At 34.9% G+C, this 21,871-nt stretch overlaps 1 long non-coding RNA gene across 1 annotated transcript; it reads right to left on the bottom strand.

The window, feature by feature from the left end:
* Nucleotides 1-8,295: 8,295 nt before the first annotated feature.
* LOC139708646 (uncharacterized) lies at nucleotides 8,296-15,969 on the bottom strand. Its single transcript, XR_011709378.1, has 3 exons — nucleotides 15,913-15,969; nucleotides 15,007-15,104; nucleotides 8,296-8,408 (listed from the first exon to the last, which is right to left on the bottom strand). It is a non-coding gene; the product is annotated as an uncharacterized lncRNA (long non-coding RNA).
* Nucleotides 15,970-21,871: the final 5,902 nt, after the last annotated feature.

The following is a 21,871-nucleotide window of genomic DNA, read 5'->3' as shown; positions in this document are numbered from 1 at the left end:
GGATAGTATTACACACTGCATGATATTTCCAGATAAAGTACATGACTATGTACATGTATTGTATGCGCTGTAATCAATCATACCGAGAATATAGAGATTGCTGATTCAAATTAAAGATCTTTGATCAGCATTCAGTAATGTACACTGACAAGTGTGAGTCTTACTTCCAAAAGAGACTTGAGCGTGGCTGTTTTTACAGCTGAGGTTTCAGTGATTGTATGGATAGCTATACACAATACCATAAACACAGTAAATAGACTGGTAGACTGATTATGTATACAGAAGTCAAAGACAAAACAAGAACACACTGGCTGCATTCTTGGTTTACAAAATATAGAAAAATCATTAAACAATATAAAAAAAAACTGAATCGGTTAAATCAAAACCAGTTGACCACGACATAATCATGTGCAAAAGATGTATTACTACATGCTACTACGGTATACTCTATTGGATAATGGGATTATACAGTTTCAATTTTCCCCAACATACGATCAAAGTGAAATGCACTCAATAATGTAATCTACACAAATAATATGCGCGATATATCAGGAAACTATTCTCCTGTTACAATGTACAATGGTTACAGTATGACGACAAAAAAGACCATGTGATACTCAGTACAGTAACCTATATTCGCATAGGAGGGAAATTCGTAAAATGCTATTCCAGTTTGTTAACGTATGTTGATAAACAGTCATGACTACGTTTGATTGAAATTCCTTACACGGGATCAAGTCCGTCATTGGAAGGCGTCCTGTGTGTTTCCATCCAGGGTATAATAAGGCACTTCATAGTCACGTCTTTGTCAAGCTATAAAAACACGTTCCTGCCCCTCCATCAGATATCGAATTTGCATTGATTGTATCACAGTGGCTACCATATAAAAATGGGTGAACAAACCACAGTGTATACCGCACATTAGTTGAATGTTATCATCGTTCCCTCGTGGTGTCATCCTATATCGTAGAGGGAATTAGCTGGAGCACTCATGTTTAGATAATGAGCTTGGAGATTTCGTATATGTATTGGGGGAATGTATTGAATTGCACAATCTACTTTTAATTCAGTCATTCCACTGTTCCCTAGTAAAATAATTGTTCTACATGACTATAATGGCACAAAAATCCGATTATTATGCATTTAATGATAAAATACGTTTGTATACGAATGATCATACAATGGCTATTTTACATGCTATCAACACAAAGCTATAACACACAGAATAGAAATCTATAATGCACTATACTACAAACGTGTAAAAAATATTCAATCAAGTACAACAACATACAAAAAGTATGTTTCATAATTGTTTTCGGCTGAGATATTATTGACGTTTGACATCATTTATCAACATTGTTTTTATTTACAATTTGGAATCATGCAAAAATACACTACAATAAGCCTCACGTGATGGTACAAGTTAGGCTATGTGTTTACATTGGTTACATTGCTTAAAATCTGATGAAATAATGTTTCACCCTTGTGAGGATTTTCACAAACCATTTTCACTCATAACAAGCAATTCACCAAATCAAATTCGTTCACATTCTTCTTTTTTTGATATACCTCGTTAACGACACACGGAGAGATATTTTCAGCATGATGTACAACAGCCCTAAAACATCAAAATAAGTCACATCATACATCAAAATAAGTCACATCATATTTAAATAATGTACAACATAGTCCTCACCTAAACAAGAAAGAAACCACAGCATTAATCATTATTTCACAAACACACTTCTGTTTAAATTTCTAGTAAGACAGTAATAAAGTGCAACGTTTCTCTTCCTTCCTACAAATATAATTCTCTTCTCTTGCTAAAAGTTCATGTTAACGATTTCAAAAGTACAATGCATCATCTCTGATATTCTATCACAGCCTGAAATATGAAATCTACACATACACCATGCAAATAAAACTGTGTTATTAAATATGAGCAAGAGGACATTACTAGCTATGGTTTTTACTAAATAAAGTCAGCATCAATCAGTCCTAATGCACAAACATTTCACATTTGCATTACGTCATTCCTGTGTCCTCCCATTCGGCGGACTTCTATATTCAAACTCATATCGCTAAATGACCACAAATAGAAATGTGTTGAACGCCTAACGATGCATTATGTATCACAAGCTAGTAAATTAGACAAAGAACAACATATTCATTCCATGTTACAATGGTGTTACGATTAGCTGCACTTTAGAGTTGCTCTGTTGTCATATTCTTCATGTTCATCATGTTATATATTTTCTCTCACCACATTCCCCCTTGCTGTCTAAAGAGAGAGGAAGTCATACAAATTAGATAACAAATTACGTTCAGAACCTTAAAAGAAAATTGTTCTATTTACACATTTTGATATAAAAATTACAAAATGTTTCCACTATACATGTATATGAGTATACCGAATAGACAATAAGAAGGTAATTACAACTTGCGAAAAGACCGCATTCCACCTTTCACTTCAATTTCAACTGATATATAGTCATTGCAGATTGATATCAGTTACTGAAATCTATTGTTTTCACTTTTGAATCATACAAAATACATTATATCAACATCATGAAAGTGGAAAACATATTCAAATAACCCTAGGCATAATCATGCTTACATTGTGTAGAAGAATGTGAAATTCTAGGGGCTATAATTTCTCAGTGTTTGCTTATCAGCCTAGTGAGTCAGAACTTTAACCAAAATCTGTAGATCACAATTTACAAGTGTCAGCCACATCACCAGTTTGACTTTATAAAATACACTGTCTAGTGCAAAAACCTACATTTACTTGCACCAAAGGGGGAGATATTCTAAACATATTCAATGGTGTCTTTAACTTGACACATGTTCAGTTGTAACTATATAACATTATTTGCATAACAAAGAGAAATAGCAAAACATATTATACATGTACAAGTGACTCAAATAGACCATAATGAAATGATCTCCAATTTCATGCATAATGCATTAGACACTTTGGATTGACAGAGCAGCAGAGATGTGAGAGAGTCATTATTAACACAAACAGTGAGATTACGTACAGTGTACCTCCAATAATCACATGCAGCCACTTTCAATATCCATCCATTCATCCAAATAACACACAGTACAGTAATAAGTGCATTGAAATAAACATTTCTGTAGAAGTAGAGATATAGGTATATTGTAATGAATGATTGTTTATGTATTGCGGCCATGACGCTTTTAGAAATTTACACCTATACTTAAGTATAAGTCTGAGTTTTACTTTCAAATAACACTTGAGCATAGCTGTTTTAACTAGTGAGTTTTCAGTGATTGTATGAATAGCTATGCACAATACCATAAACACAGTAAATAGACTGGTAGACTGATTATGTATACAGAAGTCATAGACAAAACAAGAACACATTGGCTACATTCTTGGTTTACAAAATATAGAGAAAGTCATAAAACAATAATATCACGGGAAAAAAAAAACTGATTCGGTTAATAATCAAAACCAGTTGACCACAACATATATGATCAAAAGATTTATTACTACGAGCTACTACGCTACATTCTCTTGAATAATGGGAGTATGCATTTTCATCGTTTTCACAACATACGATCAAAGTGACTACATGTATAAATGTACTCAATTTGTAATACCCAAATATGCGCGATACATAAAGGACATAATATCTCCTGTTACAATGAAAAATGGTTACAGTATGTCGATAAAAAGTGATAAATTCAGTCATATTCGCATACAAGGGAAATTCCTAAAATGCTAACCAGTTTGTTGAAGTATACTGATAAACAGTCATAATGAACGTGTTTGAGTTAAATTCTTTATACGGGATTAAGTCCGTCTTTGCAGGGCGTCCTGTGTGTTTCTTTCCGTGGCATAATAAGGCACGCACTTTATAGTCATGCGTTTGTCAAACTATTAAAACACCCTCCTGCCCCTCCATCATATATCGAGCTTGAATTGATTGTATCACCATGGCTACTATAAAATAGTGGTTGAACAAACCATACACATTGGTTTAATATCCGCATCGTTCACTCATGGTGTCATCCCACACGTATATCGTAGAGATGCTACGAAGGTAATTAGCTGGAGCAGTCTTGTTTAATGAGCTTAGCGATTGCGTATCACTACATGTACTGGGAAAATGTATTATTGAATTGCATTATTTACTCTTGATTTAGTCATTCTACTGTTCCCTATTGAAATAATTATTACACATGACTATGACTGAAAAAAACCCGATTATAATGCCTTCAATGATAGAAATTTTATATACGAATGAGCATACAATGGCTATTTTAGATGCTATCAACACAAAGCGATGAACATGCAAAATAGAAATCGATAGTGTACTACTTTACAAACGTGTAGAAAATTATTCAATCAATTACAGCAATATATATACAAAAAGGATGTTTCATTTTGTTTTCGGCTGAGATATAATCATTGACATTTGATATCACTTATCAACATTGTTTTTGTTTACAATTTAGAATCATGTAAAATACACTACAATGAACCTCATGTGATGGAACAAGGTAGGCTAAGTTTACATTGGATACATTGCTTGAATTCATTTGATAATTGCTTACCCTTGTGAAGATTTTCACAAAACACTTTAACTCATAACAAGTACAACATCAAAATTCATTTACATTTTTTTGATATACCTCTTTAAACTAGCAGACACAAGGAGAGATATTTTCAACATGATGTCCGATTGTTCTATAACATCAAACTACACGTAACTTCACATTTACATAATATACAACACAGTCCTCGCCTGTACAAGAAGGAAATGACGGCATTAATCATTATTTCCATAACACATTCTGCTTAAATTTCTAGGAAGACTGTAATAAAGTGCAACGTTTCCATTCTATCCTTCAAGTACAATTATCTTCTCTTGCTAAAAGCTCATGGTAACGATTTAACGAGTACAATGCATCACCTCTGATATTCTATCACAGCCAGAAATATGAAATCTACGAAAAAAATATGAAAAAATGTGTTATTAAAAGTAAGCAAGAGGACATTACGAGCTCTGGGTTTTACCAAATGAATTCAGGATCAGTCAGCTGTCCTAGAAGTCACAAACACTAAGTTCACATTTGCATTACGTCTTTCCTGTGTCCTCCTATTCGGCGGACTTCTAAATTCAATCCCATATCGCTAAATGATCACAAATAAAAATGTGTATACCGCCAAATGATACATGTATGTATCACAACCTGGTATTATACAAAGAAGAATAACTTAATTCCATGTTACAATGGTGTTACGATTACCTCCACTTCAGAGTTGGTATTATTGTCGCATACTTCAATTTCTTGCACTTTCTATTACCACATTTCCCTCTTGCTGTCGTTGAGAGAGAGAAAGTTATACAAATTATATTACAAATTACATTCACTCAAGCGACATTAATCCAAATATTTTACAGTAGATTAATATGCTATTTACACATTTTGATGTAAACTTACAAACTACTTCCACTATATATGATAACAACGCATAGACAATGAGAGGACAATAACAACTTCCGAAAAGAGCATGTTTCACTTCTCAGCTCAGTTTTTACTGATACATATTCATTGCAGATTAATATCAATATTGATATTTTTAGTTTTGAATCATACAAAATACATTATATCAACATCATGAAAATGGAAAACCTATTCAAATAACCCTAGGCATATCATGCATACATTGTGTAGAAGAATGTGAAATTCTATGGGCTATAATTTCTCAGTGTTTGCTTATGAGCTTCGCCAGTCAGAACTTTCAACAAAATCTGTAGATCACAATTTCAAGTGTCATCCACATCACCAGTTTGACTTTATAAAATACACTGTCTAGTGCAAAAACCTACATTTACTTGCACCAAAGGAGGAGATATTGTATACATATTCAATGGTGTCTTTAACTTGACACATGTACAGTTGTAACTATTTAACATTATTTGCATAACAAAGAGAAATAGCAAAACATATTATACATGTACAAGTGACTCAAATAGACCATAATAAAATGATCTCCAATTCCATGCATAATGTATTAGACACTCTGGATTGACAAAGCAGCAGAGATGTGAGAGAGTCATTATTAACACAGATAGTGAGATGACGTGCAGTGTACCTCCAATGATCAAATGCAGCCACTTTCAGTATCCATCCATTCATCCAAATAACACACAGTACAGTAATAAGTGCATTGAAATAAACATTTCTGCAGAAGTAGAGATAAAGGTATAATGAATGGTTGTTTATATATTGCGGTCATGATGCTTTTAGAAATTTACACCTATACTTGTGTAAACTTTAAGTACCAGCATGAACACGTACGTGTATGATTTGATTATATCCAGTCATAGTTGTTTACTTTTTATTTAAAGAAGTACACAATCTTCAGACAAAAAATACACATTACCATTCTCCACAGAACAAAGCTAAGCTACAGAGTAAACTGAATGGTCGGAGTCTGAATGGTTGGAGTTTGCATTATATGCCAATAACAATATGTCACATGACAACACATTTAAATGTCAAAAAAAAAAAAACCTAGCATATTCACAGAGTGAAACCTTATCAGATTACAATATAGTTTACAACCTGGCATGTAGTATGTGCATTGCAAGTACGTGTATGATGTACAAGAGAATAATACAAAGTGTTCCATTTCAAACTTCCATCTACAGCTCTGCATTCAGATATTAACATGATCAACGTTAAAGTCTTATGACAATGAAACATGCAGTATTCAGCAATATCAACTCACCTAAACTGGGAAACTGCTTTCAGAATGTTTCGTCCAAGCAGCATAATGTCAAATAGATTAAGATAGATAGAAGAATCATAGGTGATGACCTCCTTTCAAACAGTAAACGTTGTGATTGCAGTTGATCACACTAAACACATGTATTTTTGATTTTTTTTATAGTCTCCAACAGATTTGGAATATTAAAATCATCAAGTGCTTACGATAAAGGAAAGAGTTAATGATACTGTCAAACCATTGCACAGTGCAGCTAAAAGTGATATATATGTGTTGATTTACAATGATAAATTGGGCTTTTATTTTTCATTTCTTCATTTCAAAAGCTCAAGAAACCTCCATAATGTGTGACTAAACAGAAAGGAAAATAATGAATAGAACGAAAAAAAAAAACCCTGTACATTTGCATGTAACTGGAAATTGTGAGTTTATCAAATTCTCAGTTGTCTCAAGAATGTCTGAAATCATTTCCCCCGAAAACATATGACACTATTAACATACAAATTGTACACGGCCAGCGCCACGTTTTTTCTTCTTTTTTGGTAAGTGTTTGCGTGTCTGTGTGTGTGTGTGTGTGTGGGGGGGGGGGAACAGTTTATCATTTCTGATGTCACTTCCGTGTTTCAAGTTCAAGTTTCAAGTTTGTGAAACGTTTATTTTCCATCTTTTTCATGTAGGAAATCACATGCATGAAATTATTGTACAAGGAAGGCAGAACCTCAAAAAAGCAGAGCTTGTGGTGAGCTGCCTTACAAAATACATTATACATCACAAACACACACACACAAAAAAAACATAATAATAGTTCCCATGGCAATCATCAGCTAAGAAGAAAAAAAGCACACACACAACCCCCCCCCCCAAAAAAAAAAAAAACAAACAAACAAACAAACAAACAAACAAACAAACAACCCTGTAGCACAATTTTCTGTTCCCACTTCCGGGTTTCTTCATCTGCCCGGTCCCCGGTTCCGCCGGCCCTGACACATTCCAAGTAACCATTATATTAATTGTCATGCTCAACACACATTATGAAACAGGGACCATACTTTCACCTAGGAGAATGAAACAATAACAAGAGTTCTGACAATTTACATAGGTCAGAGGTCAAATCTGCTTCTGTGTTCAAAGAGAGCACAGCGGTGGCAATATCATGGAACCAAGTCAAACACCATTGCAGAAAAGCCGAACACAGAGTCTTGATTTGTCTTGGTTTGAATAATTCAACATCAAACCATCACATCCAACATATAACTTGTTTTGAGCACATTTTGCTTTTCTTTGCTTTTTTTGCCGACATTAGACACATCGTCAATAAATGATTGACTGTAAACATATAAAACCACAATTGATAACAATCACACTGGGCAATGAAAATTTCCATAAAACAACTGATTACACACAATGATAGCACATACATTACAAAGAATATCTTTACATCTTAGGATACAATAATACTCAAAAGCAATAAAGAAATAAAAGATTCTGGCCAACATCGGATGCAGGATTGTCACAAGCTGGTGTATTACCAATCTTCACTTAGAGCAGCTGTAGAACGTCTGTCCGGTACAGCAATGTCCGTGGCAAGATTCTGTCTACGTCGTTGATTTTCACCATCACGACTACGGGAGCTCTGAATCTTTGGATTGTTCCAACATGTTATAACAGTATGCACATACGTGACCCTGCAACTCAAAACAAACAGAAAGTCGCCAGACATGAATTTTTAGTTAAGACCATATTCTAAAAGAGCAGATTTTAAGCTTTAAAATGATGTATAACTCAAATCAAATGGACTCTGTTAACCTATCTAAATATTGGAAAGAAAGCACAAACTCAGGAAAAGTGTGAACTGAGAAAAGAGGCTCTGAAGTACAGTGTCTATTCAAGCGCTTAATCTTTACCAAACCGCGCTGGCTCTGCGATGAATGGGACAAAAAACAGGAAGTAAACCACCAGAGTAACAACAATGAAGGGATTATCAGATTAAACTGAAATTAGGCATGCCTCATTAACACATTCTGTCCATAATTAATGCCAACTTTCAAAGCAGTAGCACTATCCTTTCAAAAGTTATTAGAGTTAAAAGTGAAGAGTGTGGACAAGGTTTTTCAGAAATGAAAAAGGGATTCTAAACACACACCTAATCACACTATTCTACCAAAAATGTTGGAGATAAACTGCTAAAAAAACACACTTTCCTGCCCGTTTTATGATACCAAATTTTAGGATAATGTAAAAGAAGACCCGATCTTTCAGAAAATATGAAAAAGTCAAGTTCGGCTGGGTTGACCCATTTCACTTATTTTCAGTCCTCACGCTAAATCAGTGTGTGCGACTTTATGTTCGTTTTGAGGTGCACAGTCACATATATAAAAACAACAACAAACAAACAAACAAACAAACAAACTTAAAAGTCTGCATACAATTTGTAGCCAGTGGCGGATCCAAAGGGGCGCACCTGGCACGCTCCACCTCTGTGTTTGTTGTTAAAACTACAGAAATAAAAAGAAAAGAAAATGAAATGAAACCCGGAAGTAGCATCAGATAAAATTGTTTGCGCCCCCAACCCCCACCCCCTCTACGTAATGCCTGGATCCACCCCCTGTATATCTGAGATTGGAGCACAATTTTGTAGACAATTTCACCCACAATCTCCATAAATTTTTGTCTAGCAATCTTATTAGCAGAATTTGCATTGGGGTTAAAATCAGAGACTAATGAACCCAAGGGCTGAATAAACGCCCAATACAAAGAGATTCAAAATATGGTCTGCAGGGGGAAAGAATTAAGTCTTCTATGATCTATTGAGGGCATTCAGGGATTTTTACAAATTGTCTTTATGTGGATGCCTCATAGATCATACCTAAACCTGATGGTGAGCCCTGAATGATTTCTAGCGGGCGCGCGCACACACAGACACACACACACACACACACACACACACACACACACACACACACACACACACGGATTCGCTTGGTTACGTTAGAATTTAGACTGAATACAGCAGCACAAAGCAAACACATAAATATTCTAAATTTGTTTGATATCCCACTTGCACCTGTATTTTTCTGATGCAGTACTGAATTGCATGGTGATGACAGTTAGTCTGCGATATCAACATTAGATGAAAGCACCTGAGTCATTGTATCCTGAAGTCTGACTTCTTTATCAATATTTTTATTAATGCTGACACTTTCTACTCAGCAGTTACAGAAGACATTGAAAAAAAAATCATTTGGGCAATTCCATGAGATTGGTGTCATGGGGTGAAAAAATAAATTGTTACGTTGAAACTTGCCACCTATTTTATCTTGTTCAGTATACGTCTGGGCATATGGAACAGCCATTTTTTACACTAATATACCTCCAGAATGGCAGATATTACACTTTAAAGTCAAATTACATTTTCATTGAGAATTACATTGGAAATGTACTTGAATGATTAAGTTGAATCCATAGAATATAAAAGAATGGTATGTAATTGATTTGTTGATTTTTATGATGTATTGGGTATCAGTTACTAGTTGTCAGTGAGGAAAAAATGATCCGTATCCCCATGAATTGGTAGAATGCATACTGCCAAACTGCTAAAACTAATGTAACATGAGTAACGAAAATACTCAAATAGTTTCATATCTTAATATTCCCTGGGATTTAGAAATTGCCAATGGAAATTCTCTTCATACTGCCTCTACCTAATATGAAAAATGGTGAAAGAGTTGTGTACATGCAGTTGTATTATAATGAGAGAGGTTCAAAAATTGTAACGTGAGTAACAATGTAACGTGAGTAACAAGGGTGTAACGTGAGTAACGACAAAAAAATCACGAAATACAAATATATTTCTACACCAATGACAGCAAAATTTTTTTTTGTGTGACTTGAGTAAGCTGAGGGAGCATAAAGAGTGTATGGTCTTGTAAATGTGACTGTGCACCTCAAAACGAACATAAAGTCGCACACACTGATCTTGCGTGAGGACTGAAAATAAGTGAAATGGGTCAACCTAGCCGAACTTGACTTTTTCATATTTTCTGAAAGAGCGGGTCTTCTTTTTCATTACGCTAAAATTTGGTGCCATAAAACGGGCAGAAAAGTGTGTTTTTTTAGCAGTTTATCTTGAGCATTTTTGGTAGAATAGTGTGATTAGGTGTGTCTTTGAAATCCCTTTTTCATTTCTGAGAAACCTTGTCCACACTCTTCATTTTCAACTCAATTAACTTTTGAAAGGATAGTGCTACTGCTTTGAAAGTTGGCATTAATTATGGACAGAATGTGTTAATGAGGAATGCTTAATTTCAGTTTAATCTAATAATCCCTTCATTGTTGTTACTCTGGTGGTTTACTTCCTGTTTTTTTGTCCCATTCATCTCACAGCCAGCACGGTTTGGTAAAGATTAAGCGCTTGAATAGACATTGTACTTCAGAGCCTCTTTTCTCAGTTCACACTTTTCCTGAGTTTGTGCTTTCTTTCCGATATTTAGATATGTTAGGAGAGTCCATTTGATTTGAGTTATACATCATTTTAAAGCTTAAAGTCTGCTCTTTCAGAATATGGTCTTAACTAAAATTTCATGTCTGGCGACTTTTTGTTTGTTTTGAGGTGCAGGGTCACAAATAACCTTACATGACCTTGCTTGAATTGGTTGTTATCTAATAGGCTAAACACAATTGCTATCCAAAGAAAATCTTGATTGGCAAACTAAACGAACCAGATGTGGCTAATAATCATGGAAATTATTATTTTTTTGATAAGTTCTAAGCCTTACATTATATCGTTTCAGATATCAGCTATGGATAACTTTAAATCCCTTTTAGAACCAACTTGATTTTTTTTTAAATGCTTAAGGTTGTAATTTGTACAATTTGGGAAATTGGTTAATGGAGCAATCATAAGACAAATGGGAATTAATGTTGCATCTCGATGCAATTTACAAATGAATTGTAAGCATAATAGATTAACAAAAATCTGTTATATCTTATGTAACTTTGAGCAAGAGTTGGCATTGTCTCTTTTTACAATGCCATTTTCATTTTTTTTTTTGAGTGGGGGGGGGGGGGGGGTTAACAATAATCATTTTCTGGCAGTTGGTAAATACACATACAGTTTTGTACATGTGTGTCTAAGACATTTACGAGAATTGTCAGTGTTACAGCTTTTTATACATTATTCTCTGGGATTATCAACCCCAAATAATGACAATTGCTTAACTACAATAACCTACTCAAAGTTAGAATTCACCATTACCAGAAGATACAAGAATATTTTTGGGTTAAGAGGTAGATCAGTTATTAAGACTGTACATAGCAGGGCTGCCAACCTAGAGTGAGAATTTGGAGTGAAGTGTGAGTAAGCAAGCGACTAATCGAAGTGACAGTGGTGGGGAGGGGGTTGGGGATGGTGTGGAAGGGGGTTGTCTCCCCTCCCCCCTTTTCACTGGAGTGAACTTCATCAATTTTGCATTTTAACTGGTGGATTTGGTGCATACTCTAGTAAAGATTTCAACACATGCCATAGAGAAGATTTGCCTGTGGGAAAATCTCGAAAGTTTGGGCATGGGCATAATTGCATGTTCGGATAATCAGGAATTTTAGGGACATTACTTTTTTTTTCTTTTTACATGCTGTTTTGGGGGTTAAGTGTGAGAATTCTTTTATCAGAGATAGTTAATATTTGATGAATTGCGTGAGTCTCATGCTAATTGCACGAGAGTTGGCAGCCCTGACATAGAGAGGAAAGTCCACACTGGTAACAGTAGCTGGATGAAATTTGTAGACATATGTACTGTACATATTTCTAAAGTAGTTTACAATTTATGAAATCAAGTGTTCCACTCATGATTAAAACTACTTACATTTAAGTTCCTGTGAAAGGGAATAGAAGGATAATATTTTAATTCACTGCATGAACTAGTATCTACTACTTTATATTTTCTTGCATTCGGTTTATAGTGGTTACTCGGATTCTGATAAAAGTAAAGTATGCGGAATATATGACCGTATGATAGTGGGAAAAGTATGAAAGAGTGCCAATATTGTTTTATTTTAGGGACAAAACATCTGTAAAGGTTAGATATATCAAAAGTATTTAGTTTCCAGCTAATTCTCGTGGTCAGTTATGTGGTAGTGATTATGAGCTAATATGTAACGTGAGTAACGTGTAACGTGAGTAACGACGATTTTGCTATCGCTGTCAAATATTTCCAATGCTCTCAAAATTTTGACCCCCTATATTTGAGTACCCCAACATGAGTTATATAAATCATACAACAGTTGTTTGAAATACTGCACAGTATGAGGACACTTTTTGAATAAAGGCATGTTGGCTTTTTATGTCGTCCCAAAAAGTGTAACGTGAGTAACGAAAGTATTTTGTCTTTATTTCCGGTATGGATGTGGTTAGCAAAATTCTATTAATATTGCATGGTAGACTAAGGACTTGTGCATCTATTGTACAACAGAGAGTATGTCAAACCTTCCAGTATAAAAAATATGACAATTACAATATGCAGAGACGCCTAAAAAGTGTAACGTGAGTAACGTGGAATTGCCCATTTGCATAAAGCTCTCTATGATTTTTTTTTTTTTTTTTTGTGACAACACATTAAAAAACAAATCCTCAAATAGACCAAAGTTTTAGCTGGCACATGTCATGACTAAAACAATTTGTGCTCTTTTTTTTTTTTTGCTTTGCTTTATGCCCGAGTACACAAATGCACACACACAAACATGTAACTGAGTATCTGAATATAAGAATGACCCAAGTTCATGGAAGGCTATTTCGAGTAAACTTTAAAAAAGAAAAAAAAACCTTCATATCTTTTCTATTTGTCCAATAATATTCTATTCAACTGTGATGGAAAGGCAACATTGTATATACAAATTAGAACATATACAATTATCATTATGGCAATTAACATTTACATTAATTGTGGAGAGGTCACTTCGTGCGATACAGGATAGGCTGCTATATGAGATGAGAGAAGCGATGAGAGAGGGCGCTATATTAATATAAAATTTCACTCATTCATTTCAGGCACTTCCGGGGGTAATTAGGATTTATCACTCATACACAAGATGAATCCATGCATAAGCTTCAATTTCCCATGTCAAACTGAATTTGACCAAAAATTGCACTTAGCCTACTTGGGTCGTTCTTATATTCAGATCTTTAATTGTATGCGTACACATTTACATTTAGGGGAGTGGTTTTGTGAATATCTAAATCAGTTTGCCTGAAGGACGCAGATATGATGAGGAAAAATAGTTCGAAGATGATGATAAATACAGATTGCACAGAATTGCATTTGGTATAATACTACATCTACAGAGCGTATAGAAAAAAGTAGTCACCCAGCTTTGGAGGGCTCCCATTTTATAATTGTCACTAATCGAGAGTGCAGTGGTGGTTGTGAAGAAAGAAGAAGTCTTCCTCTTACCTGGTTATGTTGACAAATGCCTTGCGTAATTGTCACATGAACTTTAGAGACAACAATGACAAATTGCACTTTTCCAAGTTTGAGTGTCACATGAAGGAATAATGAAGTGTCCTTGATGAATAGATGAGATCTGTCAATAAAAGTGACCAAATTAACAGGCCGGCCTGTATGAATTCAGATTTGTGTTTGGGGTTGTCCTAAACTTTTATGGTCCATAACCTCCAACATGGCCACCGTTGTAGATAACTTGGTCACTCTCACAAAGGCTAACTCATTATCCATTATCTCTCTTCATATTTTAGACATGGTTTGTGCTGCAAGGTATAAGTTGAATATGAACAGAGAAAAATGGACTGTGTTGGTTGGCCTAAGTGGGAGTAACGACGTTATTGGACAGGTGGCCATGTTAAAGGTTGTGGACCACAAAAATAAAAAAAAAATATGTTAGAAGGAACACTAAACATAAACCTGCATTCGGACAGGCAGGCCTGTTTACTTGGTAACTTTCATTGACAGATCTCATCCATTCAGTGAGACTTGCATTGTTTCTTCACGTGACGCTCAAACTTGGAAAAAGAGCAATTTGTCATTATTGGCTTTAAAGGTTATGTGCTTGTCTTGCGTGACATTTGTAAACATAGTTACATTGTAGGTATCAATGGAAAGGGGAAGAATTCCTCTTTCCTCACAATCAACATTATGCTCTCCATAGCTGACACGTATTAAATGGTAGCCGTCCAAAGTTGGATTACCTTTTTTATATACACATTCTATATTTACTGGGATGCATACTTGGTTTTCCGTGCTCAACTGAAATGAGAAGCCTCCCTTCTGCGTTGACTTCTCTGCAAAATGGGTCAAGATCCTCTGAGGTATTACATCTGATCAGCCTGAATTAAAACAAACAAAGAAACAAACAACAAAAGCAATGTGTACATTGATCCGTGTGATGCTGGGTATTTATGGTAAGCGAACAGTATCTACAAGTAGCCAGCGAGTCATTATTGATGCGCTCGTTTAACTGCTTCGTAACAATATAATGCATCACAAACCTGTATCAATATTCAATGGCAATCCCTCTTCGTTCATGAATGCCCTATTCTTTCTTGTTTGTTAAAACATTTTTTTAATGCAAAAACCAATCTCTTCCTCCAAAAGACGAACAAAAGTTCACACCTTTCCAGTTATATGTGTCTTGATTAAAGGAACCCTATTTTAAAGGAACACACGCACCATCACGTTTTTTTCTGTATTTTTTACTTCCTAAAATATATGTGAGAATGTAATATGAATTCTGACTTCTTACACCCTATATATTCCCTTGATCGTTCCTCTACAGAAAGTGACATACTCCTTTCAAAATTAAGTAACACAGAATTCTCTGGAGCATAATAATTGTTTAATTTTCAGATCAGACTTTAAAAGTGGAATTGATATCTATCATACTTACTGATCATACACAAGTGACATCCAACGAAGCAAGTTTGTGCAAATGGAAATAGTTTGAGGAATACAACTTTAACAAAGCTATATCATGTATACATATTTCTTGGAAATTGACAAATTGATATCATTTGCGTAATGCATGCTCTGTATTTCATTTCACCCTTCTGTGGGATGGAAAGTTATTACAATTGAAGTCAAGTGAATAAAATGCATGAAAGTAAGCTTGAGATACTAGGTTTTATTAAAACTTACGATACATGCTTGAGATGAGGGTAAGAGCTCAGAGATCTGATCAACTTCTTGGCTTCTTCATTGCCCACATCCACTTCCGTCACAGACAGCCTAGTTACTGTAGGTGGTGCGAGTAAGGACTGGCGTAAATGACCGTTGCTTACAACATCTGATATGACACCCTGCAGGTTGAGCTCCAAGTTGTGAGAATAGAGCGGCCACGCATTGTCTATGTCTGAGGAAGAGCTTTCATCATCTATGTAAATAGAGACCTTCTCCACATTGGGGCACAGGGAGACCACATTTAGCTGTTTGAGAAGTGAGAGGGATTTGAGATCTCCACCAAGATGAACGATAGGACTCCTCACAAAGCCACTCTGAAGAAAAGTAAGGAAAAAAGATGAGAAGAATGGATGCGTTTACATGCACTCACTGCTGCTTTAGTCACAGGTCTCATAATGAAATGACAGTTAGAACGATCTTTTGAATTTTATACATTTGTAGTCGTAAATTTTGTCATTTCAAAGAAAATGAGAAGAAAACAATGTAAGCATTGCATACATCCCTAGCCTAGTTATATATTCGAATCGTATCAATTCGATGCGACGCAAACAAAATTGCATGTTCCCATAAAACTTATGTCACAATTGTTTGTGTCTGCACCTCGAACTAAAAATTACAAGAAATTACAACCTTTACCCACAGTGCTTAAATAGTCATTGGAACACAAAGCAAATTATGGTCTATAAAAACATGTATATTATACAAAATGCCAGTTATCTTCACCATCCTAACAGTGATACATGTGGGTTGTATGAGAGGCATCATCGATCATTATTTTCTCACTCTATCAATCCTGCTTTATTCTGTTTGGTCGCTCATCTATCAATGCAGTAGACATGCTTTGGTGTTATAACATCTTGTAAACACGCACAAAGAAATACACAGATATGTTAATAATATATCACATTCAATTCAAGAGAGAACTTTATTTGGCTTGCTATATCTACATATCCCCCTCCACTTTTTTTTTCAGTAGGTCTAGATACTGTAGACATAAAGTGCCCAAATAACAACATTTTTTCAGCTGCAGCCCAATGTCATTGAAATCTTACATTGTAACTAGGAAGAGTGCAGTATGACAAATAACTGACTACATAGTTTTTGCCTATCCTTGATAATTACCTGCAAATCAAATGAGATTCACAGAAAACGTTGGAGGACGACCTAACAGTGAACTTGTTTATCATTTTTATAAAAGAAAAAAGTATGAAAAGTATAAGTTATGAAAGTGGGGATACCACGTTACCAATCCTTCCCAACCTGACCTTCTCATTCCCTTTATTGAGGAATTTCGCAAGTATATCCGCAAATGATCACGAAGTGGGCACTCATGTTTCAAATACTATGAATAACAAATCATTCAGATCCACATAGAATTCTACAATGTGATAATACATGTATTTGCAAACTCTTTTGTTTTCAGCGCTGTGCTTGAATAGCTAAAAATGGAACATTCATACAATCCAGACATCCTGCATTTCCCGTCATAAATACTTCTGTATGAAGTGCACATACAATCTTTCAAACACATATTTACGTATGTATTTAATGGGTAGTAATTGTCATTGAATTCCTTGCAACGACTGTCTGTTCCTGCTCTATATTCATCTCACCCTTTGCACACCAGCGTTATATGGATGGTGATCACAAAAGAGAAATGATTCTTTTCTTCCTCACTAATGACAGTATATTGCCTTCATCACAGAATTTATATTTCGGTGATCCCTCGCATTTATCCCCAAGTTGAATTATCCTTCGGGTTTATGCCAGGTTCAAGTGTGTGCGTGTGTGTTACACACAAACACACTGCTATAGCTTCTGACCACCCTAGCATTGAGAATTAAGGGTTTCTGGGACGAACACTGCACTAGGGCTTTCTATAGCTCAGTCGGTAGAGCACCGGTCTAGCAATCCGGAGGTCTCGGGTTTCGAATCCCGATGGAATCCCATTTTCTTTGCTCAATTTTCCACTAAGAATTTATATTTGTTAAAAGTCAAAGGTAAACACATCTATTTTCCTGATCTTTGTTAAGGCGCATGGGAGCAGCATTGATATACGTAGATAAAGTCAATTTTGGAAAAGTGCATGCAAGATTCTAGTTGTCGTTTTTAAGGAAGAAGAGAAAGAGAGAAAATTCTAGAACAAACCTCATTTTCAGCTTTTTCCTTGTTGCTTCCAAGACGTGACATGGAAATCTGAAGTTCAAATTAAAGTAGCAAAATCATTGTTCTCACATTAACAGCAATCAAATTAAAATACCGTCATCTATAGTATATAAATGTTGATTTTATCACAACCAGACAATCAAAATATTATAAACAGTGTTGCAATACCTGATAGATTGAGCAACAACTTTGTTTAGGGAAAAGGTGAAGATGGAGCGGGGAAAGGAAGAGACAAATAAGAGGAAAGAGAACGAGATATATGAACAGCTACCGAGTGGGGTGGAAGGTTGACGAACATCTCCTTACATTACCATTGTAGTAGCAAAAAAAAAAATGAGGAAAAATAACATAATTAGGCAATAAGGAATAGCATTGGCACTTGAATCTCATTATCTGAACCAATCATTCTTATTTAATATATAAACGTTAATTTAGACCCCACTTTAATTCATGCACTTTTACAGAAAACAGCTAACCTTCAAGTAAACTGATGCTGAAATACCATACGCTGAAGTATTTAAGTAGTAAAGACTATTACATTATACAACAAAGCACACATGAATATCACTGCTGTATCAAACTAGCTTGAGTGGCCTTCTTGGCGATGGCCAAGTATGAATCTATTTCGCTATGTCCCTTCTTGGGAAAATCACAGAATCTAGCTTAGTAAACTACATTTGATAATACTCTCTTGCACCTATCAGTGTCGAAAGTGAGGTATGGTGGGCAGCAAATATGCTTGCATCTGTCAATATTGTGCCAGGGTATTGTGTATAATTACTCAGACAAGACCAGACGCGCGTCTTGGTACTGATTTAGTAGCATTCAATCCGTCTTTTAAATTGTGAACATCTTCACCCAGTAAACTATTGGTTAAAGCAAAATTCAAAAGAACATTATTTTAAGAGTGAGCAGAATAGTCATTTTCCTCCACAGTTGAAGTACAAGACAGTGAAGTAGAGGTGAAGTACAAATGTAGCTGCACCTCCTTCGAAATCTTTAAGAAGAAGTTGCAGCTCATAAAGCTCCGATGAGTTTCTGTTTTGTTTTTAGCTGCACATAAAAAATTGTAGAGGACTTTTAACTGCATAATGGGCATTCAGCACTTGACAAGCACAAGGTACGATAATACGCCAGCGGCGGACTGTACCAGACGGAAAGAAGAAGAAGAAGAGAATATGAATTACTTGGAAAATGAATATTGTTCATAAAGCTATAATAAATTATGTACATGTAAAAGAAACATCGCCAGTCCAGCTACAGTCACAAAAGGTCCGACGAATATCTCACTACAGATGGATCTCACGGCCTGAAGCAAACCCGATTTCCTTTTAGCATTTTCTTCAAACTTACCTCGTTCCTAACATCTTGAACAGTAAGGGAACTCAGACATGGTAGATGTAAAACGGAGTGAAGAATACTAGCCGACAAAATCGATATAGTGCTGATCGTGTAAGAAGTTACTGCCAGTAAAATCTCGATTACATAATAGGAAATTAATTTGGCACTTTGTGGTGCTTGATAATTCCACAGATGATACCTTATATTTTATTTATATTCTCGTATTTTCCTTTGCACTTGGAAAAAAACCCCAGTACAACTGAATAAGTCTTTAATATTTGTCTCATTTTATGTTTTATTCTTCTGTAAGATTTCCTCTGTTTGAATTCCTTTTTTTATGTGTGTGTTTTCTTCCATGTTTGTTCACATTGAGGATGGCAGATGTGTTGTTTGTGTTATGATTCTTGAATCGGTATATAACGTAAAGTGTATCAATATTATGTCTTTTCAGTCTATTGCCGGAACAATAATGCTGTCGTTTGTTTATTTCCGCTCATTGCAGATATACCAACTCAATCTTGTGCGACATGAATAATCCATTAAGTAGCATTGATCCTGATTCTCATTTGTTTAATACCCACAGTTCATGTAATTGTTTTACCTCTGATGAATTTAATGTATATTGTAATTATACCTCAGAATTTAGTATGATTCACTTTAATGCCCGTAGTCTCCCGAAGAATTTTGAAGATATATCAATATTTTTGTCCTCATTGAAGCATTCTTTTAGTATGATTGCAATATCAGAAACATGGATATTTAAAGACCCTGTGATTCCATTTAACTTACCTGGCTATACATTCATTCATTCAGATAGAGTTTTTGGTCGTGGAGGAGGCGTTGGTCTCTTTATAAAGAATAATATTTTTTTCCAAACTCAATCGGATATTTTGCTTTCAAGTGAAACTGAAAAAGATATTTGTGAGTATTTGTTTATTGATTTTGTACATGATAACTCCAAATACACTGTTGGTGTCATTTATATTTCACCGTAAAGTTTGTAATGATGAATATATTCTTGATGATGTGTTATGTTGTATGGATTCTGTTCCTCTGAAAAAAGTTGACTCGACAAATTTTCTTGGTGTTTATATTCAGAGTAAAATGCATTGGGATGTACATATAACGAATGTAGCAAATAAGGTATCTAAATGTGTAGGCATATTATATAGATTGAAAAATATTCTTCCAGAGTTTGCACTTTTATTGCTATAATGAAATATCTTAATAAAATATCTTAATTATTGTGTATCTGTATGGGGCAATATAATAAAACAAAGATAGAAGTTTTACATAAATTGCAGAAAAAAGCATTTAGAATATGTTCTGGTAGTCATTATCTTGCTCATTCAGCTCCTCTATTTCGTAAATTTGATACTTTGAATATATTTGATTTGTGTACTTATAATACCGCTGTTCTGGGATTTTATTATTTTAAAGATATGTTACCTCCCAATATTTCATGTATGTTTTCCACTAATAATGAAATTCATAAATATAATACACGAAATTGCAATAAATTTCATTTGTGGCTAGTAAAAGCAAATCTGGTTTCAAACTCCGTACGTCACCAATTTCTGTTAATCTGGTATTCGATTCCTAGAGATATTTGTTCACGCAAAAGCCTGTCCTCATTTAAGACATTTTTGAAAATATACCTTCTAGCCAATCACACATAGTCAATTTATCATATCATTTTGTTTTGTTTTGTTATCATATGTTTTGTTGTATTTGTTGGTTTTCTGTCCATGTCTACACTCTGTACCGTAAAAATCAATTATTTTGTGCATATATACTCGTAAGGGAACTTACTTCACAAGGCCTTTTTGGCTTTATTTCAAGTTCTCTTTTTTCATTTTCACTGTTATATGTAAATGATTGATTATCCTTTTGTTTTGTATTGTATAATTCAATACTGTTGTATTGTTTTATCCGAAAATGAGATGAATAAACGAATTGAATTGAATTGAATTGAATTGAATTGAATTGAAAAAAGCAGGGGAAATGTTACGTCCGCCACAGTGGCTAATTGACTGGAGCTTTGCAGAAATATATGAGGAAGAAAAATGATATTATGGGAAAAGATTGATAATCCTTTTGATTCCGACAGAAATGCACCGTTGGTTAGAGATTGCAAGAGGAGGGTACGAACATTTTAACACTTAATTCTGGGGGTAGTGGGCTTTTAAGGCAAAAAACAAAAACAAAAACAAACAAACAAACACACAGTATGACCTGCTACCTCATCCAATTACGTCATTGTCTATGATACAACTGTTCTGAAAACTAGAAAAACTTTTGAAAGAAATGAGCTGAAGTATAATAAAAAAAAAGAGAGACAACCCTGCCTCTCATGCTGCTGCAGGACGAATGCAGAAAATTTCGTGAGAGTAGTGATAACAAACAATCA

Source organism: Diadema antillarum, unplaced genomic scaffold (assembly GCF_040938485.1).
Source record: "Diadema antillarum isolate AM-2024a unplaced genomic scaffold, OU_Dant_1.0 seq00001364_RagTag, whole genome shotgun sequence".
NCBI classification, from domain to species: Eukaryota; Metazoa; Echinodermata; class Echinoidea; order Diadematoida; family Diadematidae; genus Diadema; species Diadema antillarum.
This window is presented reverse-complemented; position numbering and strand designations above follow the sequence as displayed.